This window comes from Macaca thibetana, chromosome 2, assembly GCF_024542745.1.
Source record: "Macaca thibetana thibetana isolate TM-01 chromosome 2, ASM2454274v1, whole genome shotgun sequence".
NCBI classification, from domain to species: Eukaryota; Metazoa; Chordata; class Mammalia; order Primates; family Cercopithecidae; genus Macaca; species Macaca thibetana.
The window spans coordinates 131,871,974-131,893,569 of record NC_065579.1 but is presented as its reverse complement, the minus strand read 5'-3'; the positions used below and the strand labels follow the sequence as shown (position 1 = coordinate 131,893,569).

The 21,596-nt window shown below is 37.4% G+C and overlaps 1 protein-coding gene across 7 annotated transcripts in view; it reads right to left on the bottom strand.

The window, feature by feature from the left end:
- CNTN4 (contactin 4) overlaps positions 1-21,596 on the bottom strand; it is a 975,811-nt gene that overhangs the window by 713,160 nt on the left and 241,055 nt on the right. For 4 of the 7 annotated variants that reach the window (XM_050781393.1, XM_050781400.1, XM_050781396.1 and 1 more), the window contains exon 2: positions 16,612-16,667. The gene's annotated coding sequence lies outside the window, so the exon portion shown is untranslated. Of the gene's footprint in view, positions 1-4,900; positions 4,974-16,611; positions 16,668-21,596 lie in introns of all 7 variants that reach the window. The other 3 variants (XM_050781395.1, XM_050781398.1, XM_050781399.1) reach the window with 1 other exon arrangement.

The following is a 21,596-nucleotide window of genomic DNA, read 5'->3' as shown; positions in this document are numbered from 1 at the left end:
ACAGAAAGGTAACCTTTGCTCCTGACCTGAAGAAAGCTGTAATTCATAGCTGTAAGTTATATGAGATTCCTTGTATCCTTCCAATAAACTAAATTCTTGTTTGGACTAAATTAAGAGAGTTTCTGTTTCTGACAACTGAGATTTCTTGGCCAAGACATTGATCAAACGTGTGCAATGACAGCATATTTATGTTCCATATTTTTATACAGACCAAAAGTTCCTTGAGATCAACACTGTAATTTTAGCTCATTGATTGACTCGCTAGGTGATCTTGAACAAAACCTAATTCTTTACATTTCTGTATTCCTGTCCTTAAACACGAACAAAATTCTATCACAATGCTTTGACATAGGTCAGAAGTTAGGAGAAATGCTGAAGCTACTTGAGAAATAGGCATACTGCGCATAATTCAAGGTTGTTACTAAGCAGATGCTAGCTTTGGGGCATTCACAGCAGTTCTGGCAACTTTAAATAGCTAATACAGCTTCTGAGGCTGCCTGGCTACTGACACAGCAGGGCTTATCCACTGGGAGGCTATGACTCACTTATTCTCCCAACTCCTGGATGTAATCTGACACAATGTATCCCCAAGACACTTCCTGCTGCTAATGCTTCTATTTCTGTCTTGGAGCCTTTTAATTTGTATTTTCCTCAAATGGTTTATGCCTGCTTGTCAAGTGGGATTCTCACCTCACTTGGAACTCCTGGCTCTTTGATAAGGAAGAGAGTAGGTGGCAGGGAGAGCTGACATGCCACAGAAACCCGTGTAAGCAATCAACAGCTTCCTTACAGCCAAGTGTGATTTTTTTTTTTTTTCTGCAATACCAGCTGAAAGCACTGCAGCACAACTGTCTCCTGCTAATATCAGATTCTCATACACAAAGTCCCTATTAGTACTTCACTACAACTAGTTGCTCTGACATCACTCTGGTGGCTGCATTTCTTGAAGCCTATTTATGTAACTCCTTGCACTTCAGGTTCAAAATATTCAGGTTTTTGGGTTTCTTTGTTTTTGTGGGGTTTTTTTTGAGATGGAGTCTCGCTCTTGCCACCCAGGCTGGAGTGCAGTGGCACCATCTCGGCTCGCTGCAACCTCTGCCTCCCAGGTTCAAGCGATTCTCCTGCCTCAGCCTCCTGAGTAGCTGGGATTACAGATGCCTGCCACCCACGCCCAGCTAATTTTTCTACTTTCAGTAGAGACGGGGTTTCACCATGTTGGCCAGGCTGGTATCAAACTCCTGACCTCAGGTGATCCACCTGCCTCAACCTCCCAAAGTTCTGGGATTACAGGCATGAGCCATCGTGCCCAGCCCAAAATATTCAGGTTTTAGTCAACTGTAGCAATATGAGAAGTGATTATGAATTCTGACCCTGGAGTCAAGATAGAATTGAAGGGGAATCCCAACTCTGCCACAGATTTACACTGAGATATTGGGAAGCTTATGTAACCACTCTGAAATTCAGGTTTTTTAATCAACAAGATGAAGAGATGTTATGAGATGTTGGAACCCGCCTTAGGTTACATTGTAAGAAAATGTGTTTATAACGATTAGGATTAATCCTTATATGCCTAGTATATCATATTGAAAAGTGACAACATGCTAGCAGCCCTCACTCTTGGTGCCTCCTCGGCCTCAGCATCCACTCTGGCCGCACTTGAGGAGACCTTTGGCTCGCCATTGCACTGTAGGAGCCCCTCTCTGGGCTGGCCAAGGCCAGAGCTGGCTCCCTCTGCTTGCAGGGAGGTGTGGAGGGAGAGGCGTAGGTGGGAACCAGGTCTGCACTCTGCGCTCACAGGCCCAGTGAGGGGCTTAGCATCCGGGCCAGCAGCTGCGGAGGTTGCGTTGGGTCCCCCAGCATTGCCGGCCAGCATGCACCTAGCTTGAATTCTCGCAGGGCCTCAGCCACCTTCCCACAGGGCAGGGCTCAGGACCTGCAGCCTGCCATGTCCCAGCCCCTGCCTCGGCCATGGGCTCCTGCACGGCCTGAGCCTCCCCAAGGAGTGCTGCACCACCCGGTTCCATCAACTGCCCAGGGGCTGAGGAGTACAGGTGCACAGCACGGGAATGGCAGGCAACTCCACCAGCAGCCCTGCTGCAGGATCCACTAGGTGAAACCAGCTGGGCTCCTGGGTCTAGTGGGGACTTGGAGAACCTTTATGTCTAGCTAAGGGATTGTAAATACACCAATCAGCACCCTGTGTCTAGCTCAAGGTTTGTAAATAGACCAATTGGTACTCTATATCCAGCTAACCTAGTGGGGACTTGGAGAACTTTACTGTCTAGCACTCTGTCTAGCTACAGGATTGTAAACGCACCAATCAGCACTCTGTATATAGCTCAAGGTTTGTAAATGCACCAATCAGTGCTCAGTGTCTAGCTAATCTAGTGAGGACTTGGAGAACTTTTATGTCTAGCTAGAGGATTGTAAATGCACCAATCAGCACTCTGTGTCTAGTTCAGCACCTGTGTCTAGCATACCTTTAATGCACCAATCAGCACCCTGTCAAAACGGTCCAATCAGCTCTCTGTAAAATGGACCTATCAGCTCTCTGTAAAATACACCAATCAGCAGGATGTGGGTGGGGCCAGATAAGGGAATAAAAGCAGGCTGCCCAAGCCAGTCAGTGCCCACCGCAGTACCCTTCCACACTGTGCAAGCTTTGTTCTTTCACTCTTTACAATAAATGTTGCTGCTGCTCACTCTTTGGGTCCACACCATCTTTAAGAGCTGTAACATTCACCAAGGAGATCAAGAGTCTCATTCCTGAAGTCAGTGAGACCCCAAACCCACCAGAAGGAAGAAACTGCGGACACATTTGAGCATCTAAAGGAACAAACTCCGGGCTACCATCTTTATGAACTGTAACACTCACCGCGAGGGTCCGCAGCTTCATTCTTGTAGTCAGCAAGACGAAGAAGCCACTAATTCCAGACACAATATATGCTCTGAATATATAAGCTGTCATTATCATCATGAAGTAAGGACTCCTTTATGTTTTGTTTTGTTTTTGTTTTTTTGAGACGGAGTCTCGCTCTGTCGCCCAGGCTGGAGTGCAGTGGCACGATTTCAGCTCACTGCAAGCTCTGACTCCCGGATTCACACCATTCTACTGCCTCAGTGTCGCAAGTAGCTGGGACTACAGGCACCCACCACCACACCTGGCTAATTTTGTTTTTGTATTTTTAGTAGAGATGGGGTTTCACCGTGTCAACCAGGATGGTCTGGATCTCTTGACCTCATGATCTGTCCACCTCAGCCTCCCAAAGTGCTGGAATTACAGGCGTGAGCCACCACACCCAGCTTGTTTGTTTTTATTATTTTAATTGATAAATCATAATTGTATACACTTATAAGTAAAATGTGATATTTTGATATATGTAAAAATCGAAAATGATTAAACTGAGCTAATTAACATATCACCTCACCTCTATTTTGTGGTTAGACATTGGAAATTGACTCTTATGTTGAAATATACATTAATATTGATTATAGTCGCCTCGCTATGCAATAGATCTCAAAACCTATTCCTCTTGTGTATACGTGAAACTTTGTACCTTTTGATGAACAACTCCGCATTCCCTCCCCCTTTCAACCCTCAACCTCAGTAACCATCATTTTACTACTTCTATGAGTTCAGTTTTTTAGAGTTCATATACAGTAGTCCCCTCTTATCTATGGTTTGCTTTCTGGAGTTTGTTACTGCAGTCAGCCACATTCCAAAAAATATTAAGTGGAAAATTCCAGAAATAATTTATAAGTTTTAAATTCTACACCATTCCGTGTAGCATGAAGAAATCACACTCTTTCCTACTCCAGGGGGAATGTATCTACTTCAGATAAAGGGGAATAAGTGAGATAATACATTTGCTTTCTGTTTTCAAAGCATGAGAATTCCGTTCTCTGTTTCTTTCGAATACAACTAAATATCCACTTCTTTGGTGCGATTAAGGTCACCCTTGTCCCATCTCTGAGGGAGAAAAAAAACTGTGGAAAAGTATGTTCTCTCCTGCATGCCGAACATCAAGACTTTGGTTTTGTGTGAATCTGTACCACTTTTAACCAAACATTTCTGCGCCTAAGTTTCCTGCACTACAAAATGAGATTTGGTCTGGATGTTATCTGGGGTACATTTTACTTATGGTGTTCTATGAGTTTACTCTTTCTAGTTTGACTATTAGATCTCACATTGATGGCAGAAGTTGTATGATATAGTTCTCCAATTATACAATAAACAGAACTTGAGCTTCAACAGTCAATATGGTTGAAGCAAACTCAATCTAGGATCGTTTACTAACACAGAATCACTAAAACAAGGGACATTGTACAGAACAAGTACATTGTACAGAAATTAAAGTATATATGTTGGGCCATTTTCATTGCAGACTATATCGTGTGTTGGGAGGCTGCATTAATCAGAATTATTTAGGCTTTGCTAAGTAATCCAGGAATATAGTAAATGGCTTCAAACATTAAAGTTTTCTCTCTCGTACTCATGCATAATCTGGTACCGTTTGCCTGCTTTGCTCCCCATTTTCCTTTGTTACATTTGCCTTGCTTAAATTTTCGTTGGTTAGTGAGACATTTAGATAGTTCCTGATTAAATTCAATTTATAAGCATCAATTAAATATTGATTGAGAGCTATTCATTTCTCGCTATTTCATGACCAAAACTTAATGAAGAGACATTACAAGGTATTTAGGCCCTCAGTGAATAACAGCTTTAGAAGTGCCTGGAAAAAAGAAAAAAGAACCACTCCTAGAATTCTACTCTATTCTTTTCTTTATTTAAGTATACTTATTATGTGTTTATCTTACACTAGTACAGAGCACTTTACAGCAATTGCTTGGCCCTTTTGTTCAGAATTATTAGCGTCAAGACAAATCTGTCCTTGTGTACCTTTTGATGCTCCTTTTATTTCACTGCCATCAACCACTTGGTGGAAGTTTTTATTTTCCTGTTATTTTTCTCCCTGCGGAGTAAAGATGAGGTTAAGAAGATTATTCAGCAGCTGTGTCCAATCACCTGCTCTCCTAATCCTTGGTTTTTACACTCTTAAAGAACACTGCTGGGGATACCTTAGGTTCAGTCATTACCAACATGGTTAATCCTGTACTTCCCTAAGACTTGGCATCTACCTACTTTGAAGACAGCTGTGACTATGGCTCTCCTTTTAAAACTTCATTCTCCTAGCAAGGATCTAGTTAGATTACATCTTACCTCTAATCTTTTATTTCAAAGGTGGATGAAAAGGTAAAACAACCACAATGACTTCTCTAAAAGACATTCAGTCCTTGACCTTTGAGACAAGTGCCTGTCTCACTTCAAAATACATTTTAATGGCAAGGGTGGATTGCTCTAAGTCTATGCCTTGTCCCTCACAGGCTCAGAGACATGTTAACATCATCCTGTTGTATGATATTTCATCCTGTTCATGTAAAGTTGACTGTTGTTTCTCTTCAATTTCAGGGCACCAATCCTCAGGTTTAAGCTTCTCCAATTTCTCTAGCTTGTTTCAGGTTGTTTCAACATTCTCAATGTGATATATAGGTCCATCAGTACTCCAAGATCTTAGTCCACTTTGCATTGGTATGTCTCCACTGGGTAAGATTATCCGAGTCCATGTGTTTGCAAAATCATAGCTATGCTACTATTCTGCAGATAGTCCATCATTCTCTACAAGCTTGGATTTTTAATAAATTTTCTCTACAAGTTCAAACAAATGTATCATTTTTACATTTTCCTTAAAATTGTCATGGATAAAACATGAACTGACAGCAATTCATTGGCAACCTGGGTAATATCTGTTAGTATATCTTTGACTGTGATGCTCAAATCATGCAGTCTGATTCTGTGACCACTTTTAAAGAGGATACTCCAAAGGGAATTACACTGTGTTCTTCTGGGTGATTTATGAAGTTTACAGTCCTTCATATCACGTGCAATTAGAAGGGTTATTTTGTACTAAATGTTCCAAAGACTGTTTTGCAATTTTGACAAGCTACTATGTGTCTTAGTTTAAACATGAAAAGGTTAAAAATGCACCCTAATTTCTTTTTTTATATGTAAAAGGCAGTAGTGCAGGTTGACTTCAGAAGGCCATTTGAAGAAAAAAAATATGTCAACAAGCACTTTGTTAATACTAACTCTTGAGACTCTTAAAATGACAAACATAATTGCATTCATTTCTAGGTATAGTAAGATATGATGGTTCTTTACATACAGGTACATATAAAATATTGCAAACCAAACCAGTTGGGGTAAAACATTTACTGCAATAATGTAAATTTTAAAAGATTTCAGCTGGAAATAATTAAAGAATCAAATATTACAGTACTGGATACAAACTTGTATCTTTCCTAAAAGCTTGTCATATTTAAACTCGCTTAGCTTGGAGAAGAGAATGCATTTATCTAAGGCATATAGTTTCAACTTCTTATTTTATAGATGGGGACGCTTGAGCCCAAGAAAGTTTAATGATTTGTCTAACAAGACACAACTGATTAATATCAAAATGGAAAGACGACAAGAGACCTGGTATTCTTGTTTTTCTTCCTATTAGTTCATATTGAGATATGAGTCATAGGGTTAGAAGAGCATTGTGGATAATGTAATTTGAATTTTTTTTTATAGGCTAGGAAGCTGATGTTAGAAACTTCCAGTTTTGAAAACATAATGAACCCAGCTAATATAGACCAATGACCGACCACCTAAAGGCACAGAAAAATAATGAATATAATATAAGTAAAACAATTTTTAAAAATCTATCAAATTTAAGGAAAGGAAATGGAATGCTGAAGGTCTTATTAAGAAACAGAGGAACTGAAGACTCTGCAATAAGTTTTAGTGAATGTGGTGGTGGTTCAGGGACAGGGTGGTTCTCCCTACAGAACTGAGGGCTGGTGAGCCAGGGTATTGATGGCTCACTAAATAGCCATCAATTCTATACCTTCTATAAAGGTATAGAAGGGACAGGAGACATAATCTTCCAAGCACAGGGAGATTAATCTAAAGTCCCTATATAAAACACAGATTCCCTAAATCCATGGAAAGAAGCTAGAAAAATGATGCAAATGGCCTCAACAAGAAATAAGGAATTCTGTTGTCTTCGGACTCGATGTGACCCTGTAAGAAATAAAAACCTCATGCCTGGGCCAAGTGTAAGTATATGATCTAATTTACTGTACTTATAAAATGCACAAAGTTAACAAAAACTGATATGTTACCTTTTATATCCTAAAGACTCAAAAAAAAGCACAAGCAGAACCACTCTTGGGGAATGCTGTCACAACAGAGTTCACAGCATTCCCAAAGGAAGGAAATATTTAAATAAGGTGGGCTCAAAATATAAAATTACAAACTATATGTGGAAGAAAAAAACCTAACATGAAAAACTTCAGTTGGCACAGTAAAAAGAAACATACAGTATAAGTACTAAAAATAATAAAAGATTAATGAACATGAGGAGAAACTAAGAGTATGTAAAATAATTACAAATAAAAAGGAACTGAATTCATGATAAAGCAAGAAATCATGACTTAAAAAAAAAAGATAAACCAAAAACAGCTTCTAAAAATTAAAACCAGAAATTGAAATTAAAAAAAAAAAAAATGAACATTTGTAATAGCCATGCAGTGCTTTTCATAAATATTACAGTTCTCCTTTGTTTCCAGGTGCATATTAAGATTGTATTTCCTGGCCGGGCATGGTGGTTCACGCTTGTAATCCCAGCACTTTGAGAAGAAATTACGAGTATGTAAAATAATTACAAATAAAAAGGAACTGAATCCATGATAAAACAAGAAAACATGACTTAAAAAAAAAAAAAGATAAACCAAAAAGAGTTTCTAAAAATTAAAACCAGAAATTGAAATATATATATATATAAAATAACATTTGGAGTAGCCATGCAGTGCTTTTCATAAATATTATAGTTCTCCTTTGTTTCCAGGTGCATATTAAGATTGTTATTTCCTGGCCGGGCATGGTGGCTCACGCTTGTAATCCCAGCACTTTGGGAGGCCCAGGTGGGCAGCTCACCTGAGGTCAGGAGTTCAAGACCAGCCTGGCCAACACAGTGAAACCCTGTCTCCACCAGAAATACAAAAATTAGCTGGATGTGATGGTGGGCACCTGTAATCCCAGTTACTCGGAAGGCTGAGGCAGGAGAATCACTTGAACCTAGGAGGCAGAGGTTGCAGTGAGCCGAGATTGTGCCACTGCACTCTAGCCCGGGCGAAAGAGCGAGACTCTCTCAAAAAAAAAAAAAAGAAAAGAAAAGGTTGTATTTCCTTACAGTCTTTGGAGTCATCTATTGGCTTCTTTTGCTGGTGGAATATGAGGAAAAATGATATGTGTCAATTCTGGGAGGAAGCTTTCTGAGCCAGTTTATGATTCCACAGGTTCTCTTTATTTTGCCTTCGCATTCCCAGATGGTGCCTCCATCAACACAGAGGTCCCCTGTTAACTTTCATTGAGAAAGTTGCATGAAAGAGAAATAAACTTTTCTTGTTTTAATCCATGACACTTGGGGCTGTTTGCTAACGCAGCGTGAACAAGGCATCCTAATGATACAAAAGTTAAGTAGCAGAATAGACACTGATGAACAACATATTTAAAAACTGAAGGAATCTAGAGGGATTTTCTTATAATGCAAAATGAAGACAAAGAAAAAAGTGAAAGGGTAGCTAGGAGTTATGAATAGGAGAAAGAAACAGACCGAAATATGTTTAAGAATGCAGAAAAGAGACAACAAAAATAATCTTAGAAATACCAATATTCACATAAATAATAAATGAGAATTTTCCACAACTGGAAAAAAGAAGTGTGTCCTGAGGTTGAAAAACAGAATAGCATAAGAGAAGAACTAAACATAAATGCATACTTGGACATATCATTGTGGAACTGCAGAACTCCAAATGTAAGAAATATCTTAAAAGTGAACAGAGAAAAAAGATCACATACATAAGAATATCAATTTGACTAACAGCAGATTTCATTATCTGTAGTAATAAAGGATAGAAAACAATGGAACAATATATTTATGGTATTGAGAGGGAAAATACCATCAACTAAGAATTACAATCCTAGCTTAACATTATTCAAAAATAACAGCAAAAGAATAATACTTAATAATACACAAAAATTAAAGAACTTACCATTAACAGAAGCTACTAAAAATTTAATGGGTACCTTGAGCAAAAGAAACTTAACACTCAAAGGAAGTGAGATGCTGGAAGCAGTGATGAGAAATAAACTGGTCAATATATAAGAAAACCTATGTAAGTTAAGCGTTGACTGTATTAAATATAATAATAATTACTAAGAGGAAGAAAAAGTTGAACTAAAATGATACGCATAGAAGAACAACTTGGAACTTTGAGTGATACAATTTGAGTTAAAGAATTTTAGATCTTATTTGGGAATATTATTAAATTTGACTTTGCTAAGGTTAAAATTTGGTGGAGCACACTAAAAATGGAAACAGTGAAAAATCCGAAATAATAATAAGAAATAACGGAATTAAGAAAATCAGTTAATTTAGTAGAAGGTGCAGAAACATTTAGAAACAACCTGATACAAAAATAAGGTGATGGAAAGAATGTTAACAATATTTCAGGAATCAAAATAAGTGCAAAAACATTCAGCTCCCTTAGTAAAAAAAAAAAGGGGGAGAATTCACACTGAAAAAAAATCCAACTACACGCTGCTGAAAGGAGAAACACCTAAAATTACACATAAAGGCTGGAAACAAATTAGAAGGGAAATCTCAGGCATATTTAATTTAAATGAAGTAATATTTTGTCAACAAGCATTACCAGGAATAAAAACAGGATCATGCCGTAATGGCCCAAGGATTAATTCGTCAAATTAATAGAAACTCGGTGCCCATTCATGATAAGTAGCCTATGAGAGGGTCACACAATAAATTAGTTGTGGTGCAGAACTATAACCTCTGCTTCCCGATCATAATATTCTCTTCCTTTCCTTTACAGCACTTAGCACAATATGTATTTTTTCTACTTGTATGTTATTGGTCCCCCTATTAGATAGCAAACTCAAAATTCCAGGGGATTTACATATATTATTTGGCACCATATCACCTGGTCCTAATACATGTTCTGGCACCTACTTAGCCTCCCAAAAAATAGTTTTTGGGAGAACAAATGACACTCATGCTCCTGATATTCTAGCTATTCAACATAGCATAATCCTTTCCATTAACCATAAGGAAAAGCATTAGCATCACTTGGATCAAATGGAGCAATTCATATACATACTCTTTTCATAATTAAGATTAAAAATTTCTGCTTAACATTACAGCTTATAAAATACTTCACAGAATAACACAATTATCCTTTATATTTCCAATTATAATTTTCATTTCAATTTCTAAAAACAAAGGTTTTTTAAAAAGAATCTCTAAAATGTGACTGAAAGGATAAAAAAATCATAAATAATAATAATGATGGACAATCGAATCACATTTTCAGGCAGTGCTTATTTTCTTATTGGCAGCAGCTTAAATTGTATTCAGAAGCATATGCATGAAACATTCTAATATAAGGCCACAGGGATGTGTTCTCTTAGTTCTAACATCTCACTTACAGTATGTTAATACTCTTCTCTCAGCACAGGCAATGTTACCTCTGCTAGGGAAGACTCTGTCAACTACCAAGAGAACATAGAAAGAATAAAACTCATGTTTCTCTGTCACCTATTTCCCTGTTACATCAAAAGTCCCTCGGGGGCTGATTAAATTAATTAAGTGCTAACAGAAATTCTAGCCATTATTTTCTTTCTGGCTAAGATGCCAGAAAGAGAAAAGCCAACCCTGGAACAGTTGAGCTGCCAAAAATCTAATGTGATAGCCTAATATTTACAACCAAATAATACTAATTACAAAAGTATCAATTATGGAGGGTCTATTTCCTAACTGGCACCACAACAGGTTCATGACATTTATTTTTCCTAAGCTAACAAAAGGGCTAATCAGTACCCTTATTTCACATTTTGAGAAATAAGAGAGAGGTATTCAGTGAAATATTTAGAATACAAACTCATTCCTGTCTGACCCCATCATTCAGAATCTCAGCATGAAACTATGAATCCTGACATTTAAAAATTTGACTTGGGCCAGGCACCGCGGCTCATGCTTGTAATCCCAACACTTTGGGATGCTGAGGTGGGCAGATCATGAGTTCAGGAGTTTGAGAGCAGCCTGGTCAACACAGTGAAACCCCATCTCTACTAAAAATACAAAAATTAGCTGGGCGTGGTGGCAGGCACCTGTAATCCCAGCTATTCAGGAGGCTGGGGCAGGAGAATCGCTTGAACCCAGGAGGCAGAGGTTGCTGTAAGCCGAGATCACGCCCCTGCACTCCAGCCTGGGCAAAAGAGCTAGACTCCATCTAAAAAAAAAAAAAATTTGACCTGGCCTTTGCCCTTGGCAGTCAGGTCGGACAGGACTCTCAGGCGGGCAGTGTGCATGGATTTGAATGACAATCTGCTTATTTTGTTATATCGCTAATACAGTTTGGATGTCTGTCAATCCCAAATGTCATCTTGAAATCTGACACCTAGATTGGAGGTGGGGCCTAGTGGGAGGTGTTTGGGCCATGGAGGAAGACTGTTCATGAATGACTCAGTGCCTTTCTATGGGTAATGAGTAAATTCCTGCTGTATTAGTTCATGCAAGAGCTATTTGTTTAAAAGAGATTGGCCTCTCTCTTCTCTCTGTTGCTCCCTCTCTGACCTTGTGGCATGCCTGCTGCCCCTTTTCCCTCTGTCGTAATTGGAAGTTTCCTTTTACCAGCAGTTGCTGGTGCCATGCTTCTTGTACAGCCGGAAGAACCATGAACCAAATAAACCTCTTCCCTTATAAACAGCCCAGCCTCAAGTATTCCTTTATAGCAATGCAAAAAAGACTGAGAATGTCACCATAGGTACGTTACCAGTGGAGGGTCTTGACTATGAATTGTCTAGGTTCTTGGCATTTTGAATAAAGAATTGGACAAAACACACAAACAAAGCCACAAAAGAATGAAGCAATGAAAGCACAGATTTATTGAAATTAAAGTGTACTCCACATAGTGAGAGCAATCTTGAGCAAGTAGCTGAAGAGCACTGGTTACAGAATTTTCTGGGGTTTACCCTCTAGAGGTTTCCCATTGGTTACGTGGTTACACACTATGTAAATGAAGGAGTGACCCATGACCAGTCTGACTGGTTGCAGAGAGTGACCAATCAGAGACTGAAGCGAAGTTACAAAGTTACACCTTATGCAAATGTCTGATTGGTTGCAGGAGGGGGCCAATTAGAGGCTGAAGTGAAGTTACAAAGTTATTACACGTGAAGGCTTGGCCCTTGACCAGTGTGACTGGTTGCAGGAGGAGGGGATCAATCAGAAGTACTTTCCATTTTTCATGGGCAATGCAGTGCAAAGGGAATAGTCTCTAATCCTTTTGTTAACTGGTTGTGGGAGGTGAGGTTTCCTTTGGATTCAGTTCTAGGAAGTCAGTGCAAATTGCCCTTAGGTTTACCCTGCCTCCAGATCCTATTCTTCTGCCTCAGCTGAAGATGAAATTTTGTTTTCCTAAAACATATTTCCTTATCTATTACTTTATTGAGATGCATAAAATTCACCATTCACTGCACAATTCAGTGGTTTTTAGTGTATTCACAAGGTTCTGCAGCCATCACTACTCTCTAATTCCAAAACATTTTCATCACCTCCCAAAATAAATCCTGTGACCATTAGTAGTCAGTCACTCCCCACTTGCATCTCTCCTTAGTTTCTGGAAACTATTAATCTACTTTCTGTCTCCATAGTTTTGCCTGTTCTAGGTATTTCCTATACATGTATATTAGTCCATTCTCATGCTGCTAAAATAGACATACCTGAGACTGATTTATAAAGGAAAGAGGTTTAATTGACTCACACTTCAGCATGACTGGGGAGGCCTCGGGAAACTTAAAATCATGGTGGAAGGGGAAGCCAACACATCCTTCTTCACATGGCAGCAGGAAGAAAAATGAGAGTGAAGTAGGGGGAAAGACCCTTCTAAAACTATCAGATCTCATGTGAACTCAGTCACTATTACAAGAACAGCATGAGGGTCTCTGCCCCCTTGATCCATTTACCTCCCACCGGGTCCCTCCCATGACAGGTGGAGATTATGAGAACTACATGATGAGATTTGGGTGGGGACACAGCCAAATCATATCAACATGGAATCACATAATATATGACCTTTGGTGTCATGCTTCTTTTATTTATAATATTTTCAAGGTTTATCCCAGTTGTTGCATATATCAGTACTTCATTTTGCTAGTGTATTTTAATTGATAATGTACCTTAACAAAAGATGAAAATTATTTGTACCAATTCAGAAAAAGAAGAATGTAACTATCTTCTTCTATTTTCCCTATGTGTGCAGGTTAGACTATATTTTCTGGCATTAATAAAGTAACCTAACATGACCCAAGCCTATGAAGAATATCACAGTCTCCTTTTTACAGATGGGTAAAAAAAGAGGGTCAGAGAGGTTAAGTTATCTGTTCAAATATTAGATGCAGGGATTCAAGCACAGAGCTTTGAAAACAAAGCCAAAATTATTTCTACTTAGTTAATGGATATATAATAAGAAGAACTAGATGGCCCATTCAGCCACTGACACTTCCTTGTTCAGACATTTAGAAGCAAAGCTAAGCCTCCACATTGTATCAATCCCTGTATCTTTGGGTAGCTAAGGATATTGAATTCAAACGCCTACTGGGGCTAGATAGATAACAAATGGCATGGTGTGACAAACCGGAGAGGGCATTGGAAGGCTGCTACTGTTCAGCTAAGCCCTCTTTGTCCTCTGGAAATGCACTGTCCAGGATAGAAAGTTATTATGATTTCTTTTAAGAGAATTTAAAACATCATTTTATGTAAAATCTCTGAATTTTTAAGTGCTGGCAACAAGTTAAACTTCATTTTTATTTTTGAAATTACTATGTTAAAAAGAGCTAATATGTAAACCAAATTAACTGTTTTGGGGATATTCTGTCCCACAGACTACAATTTTTACAATCTGTAGTAGAGGAAGAAAGGCCAGGGCAGCACCAGAGGGTGCCTGGGCCCTCTCTGAGTAGAGCCCAAGGGGCATCATCAAAATGGGAAGGAACCTACCTCCTGCCTTTCAGTCCAAACTCTGGAAAGGTTCACCAAGTTATATTTTAAGAGAGGATTTAGAATAGGGAAGATGTCATTAAATCTTTCCTTCTTTCCATGGGTAGTTATGGAAGACATCCTCTGTGCATGCACTGCTAGGTTCTTGGAATACCATGAAGAAGAAGAAGATGCAATCCCTGGCTTCAGAAGTCCAAAGTGGGAAGGTAAGATAATTAAGCTAGCAATTACAGGACAATGTGATTATCATATTGTTTACAATGATGTTGGCACAAGAGGGAAACCTCACCCTAACAGGCATTTCAGTTCAATATCTTCAGCTACACAAAGATATATGAATGAATAGGATAAAAAGAAACCAGAGAAGTCTCCATAAAGAAAATACATTTTCAAGTGCAATAAAAAGAGTTGATCAAAGATGGAAAAAAAAACCCAGAATATTCCAAGGAGAAAGAACAGAATAAGTAAAAGCAAGGGAAAATACAGCACAACTAAACAAGCTTGAGGACACTCAGAATGTCTTGGAATAATGTTGCTGCCTTGAGAAACCTGGTTTCTGCTGGAGGACAGGGACCTCGTGGAACAGCTTGCACTGACCTGAGAGCTGCACTCAGACCTAGGAACATACCCAGTCAATACTGCAGAGTCTGTTCCAGATAAGAAGACTCAAGCAGCTGATCCCACAGACTCATAGGAAATAATAAACAGTTATTATTTTTAGCCACTGAGTTTTGGGATGGTTTGTTACAGAACAATAGCAAATTGTTTAAAAAATACCTTACTCAACCTTAGCTTATGAAAAAGATCTGAGGAATCAAGTGAAATAAACTTCTGACACACTCTCTTTTTATATATATATATGTGTGTGTGTGTATAATACATATATATATTTATGACATGTATTTTTATATATACATATATAAATACATATATAAATATATGTCATATATGTCATAAATATGTATTTTATATATGTGTGTGTATATATATTTTTAATTTATTTATGACAAGGTCTTGCTCTGTCACCCAGGCTACAGTGCAGTGGTGCAATAAGAACTCATTGCAGTCTTGACCTCCCAGGCCCAAGCGATCCCCTCGCTTCAGCCTCCCCAGCAGTAGGACTACAGGCATGCACTACCATATCCAGATACATTTTTCTATTTTTCATAGAGACAGGGTCTCACTGTTGTCCAGGCTTACTATTTTTTTTTAATTGAGGGTGTTAAAAATCTGAGAATCAGAATTATACACTAATATTTTACCCAATGTTATCAAACCCTGTACTGAATATTTAATTTTTATCTTGCTTGGGAGAAAAGTTGGCCATCAAAAGAAAATTATTGTATCAGTAAAATAAACAGCATTTTATGTATACCAATGGAATGACACCTTCTTCCACCCCATGTTATGATTTTTTTCCCATAAACACCTTGTTAACAATAATTAACTTTAATGTCACTAGACTGTCTTTTAAGGGATACTGTTATGAGTGAATTAGATGCCCCTAAAAGATCTGTTGAAACCCTAATCTCCAAAATCTGTGAATGTGACTTTTTAAAAAGGGTCTTTACATATAAAAATCAAGTTAAGATGTGATCATATTGGATTAGCATGGTCCCTAATTCAATGACTGGTATCTTCCTAAGAAGAAGAATATTTGGACACACATAGGGGAGACAACCACATTAATTGAAGATAGAGGCAGAGATTTGAGTGATGCATCTAAAAGCCAAGGAACACCAAAAATTGCCAGCAACCACCAGAAGCTAGAGGAAGGAAAGAAAGATTCCTCCTTAAGAGCCTTCAAGAGAGCATGTTCCTGCCGACAGTTTCATTTCAAACTTACAGATTCCACAACTGTGAGAGAATACATTTCCATTGTTTTAAGCCACCGATTACTTTATTAGATCAGCGTCAGGAAAGTAAAACATATCCATTTTACTGTTTTAGATCTATAGAAAAAAATTGCATACATTGTAGACAATGAGTTACATTTCTCATGTTTTATCCCTTTGAAAGCTTCAAGACCTGAGTATTTATAGGACTGCATTAACTTAATACTTGTGTTGGTTTGACTGCTAAAACATCCTCTCCTATAAAACCATTTGACAAAAGTGCAACAACCTTTACTTTACTCCCAATACACTTTCTATGATTACAAATTCAAACATTTTTGAATTACCAAATTAATCTAAAGTACAGAAAACCTACCTCAAGTATCTTCTCCAGAGAGAAATGGAAATAGTCTCTATTTCTTAGTTTCAGGCTTTAATTTATGTAACTTCACTACTTTCATTAATTTCAACATTCATAAAAACATCAAAAACAATCTCATGCTATCACTCTGTAAGGGAAGGTTTTCAATGTTTCCATAGAAACTAAGGATGCTAATCAAGGTGCACATAAGGAAAATCTTCCCTTGTGGGAAGCTTACCTTTTAGGGAAACTCTTGGAGACACATGCTGTGGAGTTACTCTATGTCAGTGATTTCTAGAATAAAAAGAGAAAAATACACAAATAAATATGTTTTTTTCCAAGTATAGATTGGCTTATGGGTAGGAGATGCTTACCTGTAATCTTCCCTTTCTAAAATTAAATTAGATTGGATTAGGAGGAAGTAAAAATTAAATACATTTGGTATGGATTTCCAGCTTAATAGAATTGTGTAGATTAGGATCCAGGATCCATTCTCCGCCTTGCCTCCTATGAGCTGAGTGACTTCTGAAAAACCATCACCACTCTATCTTTCCCTTGTTAGTATGATGGCTCTAGAAGCCTGCAATATTTTATGGCATTCAGACTCCATAAAAGAGACAATTTCTTAAGAGGGTACATTAAAAGGATTTTAAAATAATAAAAATTGAGCAATAAATGGAGATGTCTTATAATTTTTGTTAGGTATATGAATACATAAAATGAGGGTACCTAACAAAAACAAACACTCTTCACGTAAATTGTACACTCTCTTAAAGCTACCAACTTAAACTTTAATTGTGAAATAATTTTTGTCTCAGAATTTTTCCTGAAGAACTATTATTTTCCCTAAAAAAATTATATATATATACACACACACTTACTTTTACCTAGAATAAAAGTATATATTTATATTTTCATGTTTATTCATATGTGTATCCTCTAACCAAGTTTCTGCTGTAGATCACTTCTTTGTAAAATAACTGTCTTGTAGTTTTAATAACTGAAAATCCAATTTTATGTAGATATATATAATATAGATTAGCTAATCAGAAATATCTTTAATCGTACAATTCTACTCTGGCTTATTCTTAAATATACCATAATTGATTGGGATAAAAATATTATATTTTCTTGATTAGCCATAAATACATCATCTTTTATTAAGTGTATGCCTTCTCTGGCTGAATTGCAAAATAATTCACCTTTATATTAAATACCTGACTATCTTTACTCTCAGGATAATATCAATAACAACCAGAAGGTAGGGACTAAACAGATATTCTTCATATTGCTAATATATTCAGAAATATAAAATTATCCCTGACCTTTCTCATATACCCCTAAAACAAGTAAAATTCCATAAATGATGACGTGTGTAAGAAAATGTTTCCTATGGATTATGAAAAATTATATATTCACATTAATTCTGAATCACAAATACATCACCATCTGTTTGGTTTTAATATGGTCAGTTACCAGCTGTATATATATGAGCTGGCTACAAAAGTTTAGTATGTATCTAAACACATATCTTTCTTACATTAAGGACAGCAACTGATGTAAAACTAAAGCTCTATTTACAGCTATTGGCATCATTTGCAACTCCAGCCCACCTATCAATAACAATTAAAATTGTAATAATCCTACAGACATTTGTCAATTTTTTTCATTTTTTCCAATATTACTAAAAATTTGTCATATATATTTTTTCCTCTTCACAGAAAGAAGGTGGAGATTACATTTACCCTGTCCAGTGGAATAATACTTGAAACGAAAATTTAAGTTACAACTGTATTCATTAAAATAATTATGTTCCTCTTATTTGAGAGCATAAGCTCTGGGATAAATTTCTTGGGATGGGATATTGGTTCAATTTTTTTACTAATCATGTGATCTTGAGCAATTCTTTAATTGATATAATCCTCAGTTCTACTTTTAAAGTGGGGACAATAACAGTATTCATCCTCAAAGAATTATTTCAATCCTCAAATTAATAATTAAGTTACATAGTGCAGACTAGCTATTCAGTTTAGCCACTAGATACAGTATCCACTAGTAGTAGTAACATTGGCGAGAGATTCTCATACATTATGGATAGTCTCATGAATGGCGACTGTACACACAGAAAGCACTATCATCACCAGAAGAAACCATATGCTCCCAAATACTTGCCCATTATAGAAAACATTATTAAATTCACTCCTTTGATTTTTTAAATTGCATCCAGAGGGAATCCTGGCCAAAAGAACTTATCTGTTGGGTGAGTTAACATATCATGAATGCATTTATCAGGTCAGTTAGCTACGACGGAGCAAAGAGCAATGTCAAAGAGAATAGAAAGCAGGATGAAAGGTAAGAAGAGTGAGGAGGAATATATGGGACTGACCCCAAGAAGGCCTCTGAAACGATATCTCCTTCGTAAAGAATGCATCCCACCTGGTGCTCCTGAAAAGAACAGCCCTATGGTCTATGTGATTCAACCTAATAGGCTACAGCTATTGATCCATCAATTAACACTTGACCCATATTAAGTCAACAAGATGCTCTCTCAGAGATTTTGAATTGCAACACTTGAGAGTTTGAGGCATGTAAAGTTGGAATTATTGTTAAAGAAGCCAGTCTTGAGAGAACCAGAAAAAATAAGACTTTAGAGAAAACCAGAGTTAAGATTACATACATCCTTACGCCTGATCCACATGAGAAATGAAGAATTGAAAATAGGGTAAAAGTTGAGGGGCAGCCACATTTCCTGACGTCCTAAGTCAAGTCCCCATGAGGTTAGGTTTTACCTATAATTTTTTTTGGGGCTTAGATGGCTATCATTTCTCCTGGCATATGGTTTCAACAATCCTTATTATGCGAGCTAGTTTAAGTTTCTGTATATTACAACTAAATGGTTACTAGTTAAGAAATCATAAGCCCACTGAAGCTAAGTTTTCTGTAATACAAAGTCCTTGCTTTGTGCCTATAGAAATAAGGGAGACAAATAAGTGAGCAATTAATAGAAATAAGTCACAAACCACCCTGCTATGCTAACAACTTACAAATTTGTAAAGAAACTTCCATATATAAAAATTCCAGGCTCATGAATATGAATCATAATCAACTGTTCCTTTACTATCATAGACCAATAGCTTTTATATTGACATTAATTTTTTTATTCAAAAAGTATTTACTAGGAGAAAAGAAACAGACCAAGGTTCCTGACCTCCTGGGATTTGCTGTCAAAATAAAATTACTACTCTACTTTGCCACCTCCCTCACCCAAACAAACAACAAACGTCATCAAAATGTATGTAGAACAGTAAGAGAATATTACTTTTGGAATAATCCTTTTAATAAAACCATAACCTTTCAGGACCATAATGGATCTTGTGCTCCAGTTACATTCAGCACATGTTTTTAGCGTAACACTCATCACGAAATGTTTATTGCTGTTCCATTCACCCCAAAACACACATAACTTTTACTGTGGGAAAGTATGTACCTGTGTTGTCTCATTCTTCCATTTGAAGGCGTAGAGGCTAGTACAGCCTGGGCTAAAACAGGTGCTTAATGTATGCTTAATGAGTGAATAGATCCAACTTACAGTCTTAGTTAATATAAACTAAGGGTTATGCCAAAATAAGTTCCACTTTCACAGTGGGTTTTCATAACTGATCTTAAAAGGAAGTATCTAATGATGCCTCAGTTAATGCTGAGAGGTTGCTGATTATATAAGCAGGAATTATTTATTCACACCTCACTGGAAAAATGTTGAGTTGTCATATTCTTGTTAGGGGAAAAAGTAGACATAGTTAAAACTTCCCATCTCAGATTAGCCAGCATGAACAGAGATGATTCAAGCAGATAGATATCCAATTTCACACCTTGAAAGAAGGTTAAAAAAAAAAAAAAACACAGGATTTTTTTTCTTGGCCACTTTTGTGCTGCTTTACAGGGGGAGAGATACTGAATCTATTGCACTTGATTGGCTAATAGTCTCTCCCTAGAGGCGAACACAAGGCAAGACCTTTCATTTTACCCACCTTCCTTAAGCTCAGCTTCCTTTCGAATAAAATGAGCCTAATAATTGTATTCCTACCTTTAGCTGTTGTTTTGAGGCAAGACTGATGTAATCCATGAGAACAGTGCCCAGTTCATACTATGCAAACAGTAAATGCTAAGTAACATTATAATTTTTTTAATCATGAAAAATTCACTAAACTTTCCATGTTCAATCCATAACTTGTACCTATCCTAAGTTAAAGTTTTTATTATAAACTAAATAAAACCACATGTGAAAATAGGCAGGAAATTAATACACAACCAAGTGAATAAATAGATGAATCTCCCTCTGCCCAGAAAGATTGGGTCCAATCTTCGAACAAATCAGCTGTTGTCAACATAAATGTACTCGCAATTTTACAACAAAGGAACCAGAAATCCATGAATGACTGCAGAGTTTCGCAGCTAATAGCAAATAGATGCAGCAGCTGGCAAGGCCTAGGTCAAAAAGGATGATTTTACCCTAGGGAACAAACAGCCCTCATCTAGACCCTTTCCAAATAACTCAAAACCAAAAGGTGTGTCGGTTATTTATTAAGAACAAAAACAACCCTTCCCGAGCGACAGGTAAGAGCATGAAAATAATTCTAATGAACATGTTCAAACCCAGATGCGGCATCTCTAAAGCTTTCAGTTCTCACAGACATAGCATGTAAGATTAGGAGGGACGAAAGAGTGATCTCTGTACTTTGCCCATTAGAGTCACACCTGGATTCGCCTAACAATAAATGTGCATGTGATCACCATTGATTACAAGTCTCCTATAATTGTGCTTAGTCACCCTGTACATTATGCCTTTAAATAATCAGTGGATAAAATATAGGTTCTAAAGGCATATTTGAGTCTAAGTTTTACCACTTATTTGCTGCATGAACTCAACCAAGTTATGTAACCTCTTATAGTCTGTTTTTATCATCTGTAAAACACGGCCAAAATTATCTACCTTGAAAGGTTCTTCTAAAGATAAAATGGGCCAGCTGCCGTGGCTCACACCTGTAATCCTAGCAGTTTGGGAGGCCGAAGGGGGCAGATCACTTGAGGTCAGAAGTTCAAGACCAGTCTGGCCAACATGATGAAACCCTGTCCCTACTAAAAATACAAAAAATTAGCTAGATGTGGTGGCACACACCTGTAATCCCAGCTACATAGGAGGCTGAGGCAGGAGAATTGCTTGAA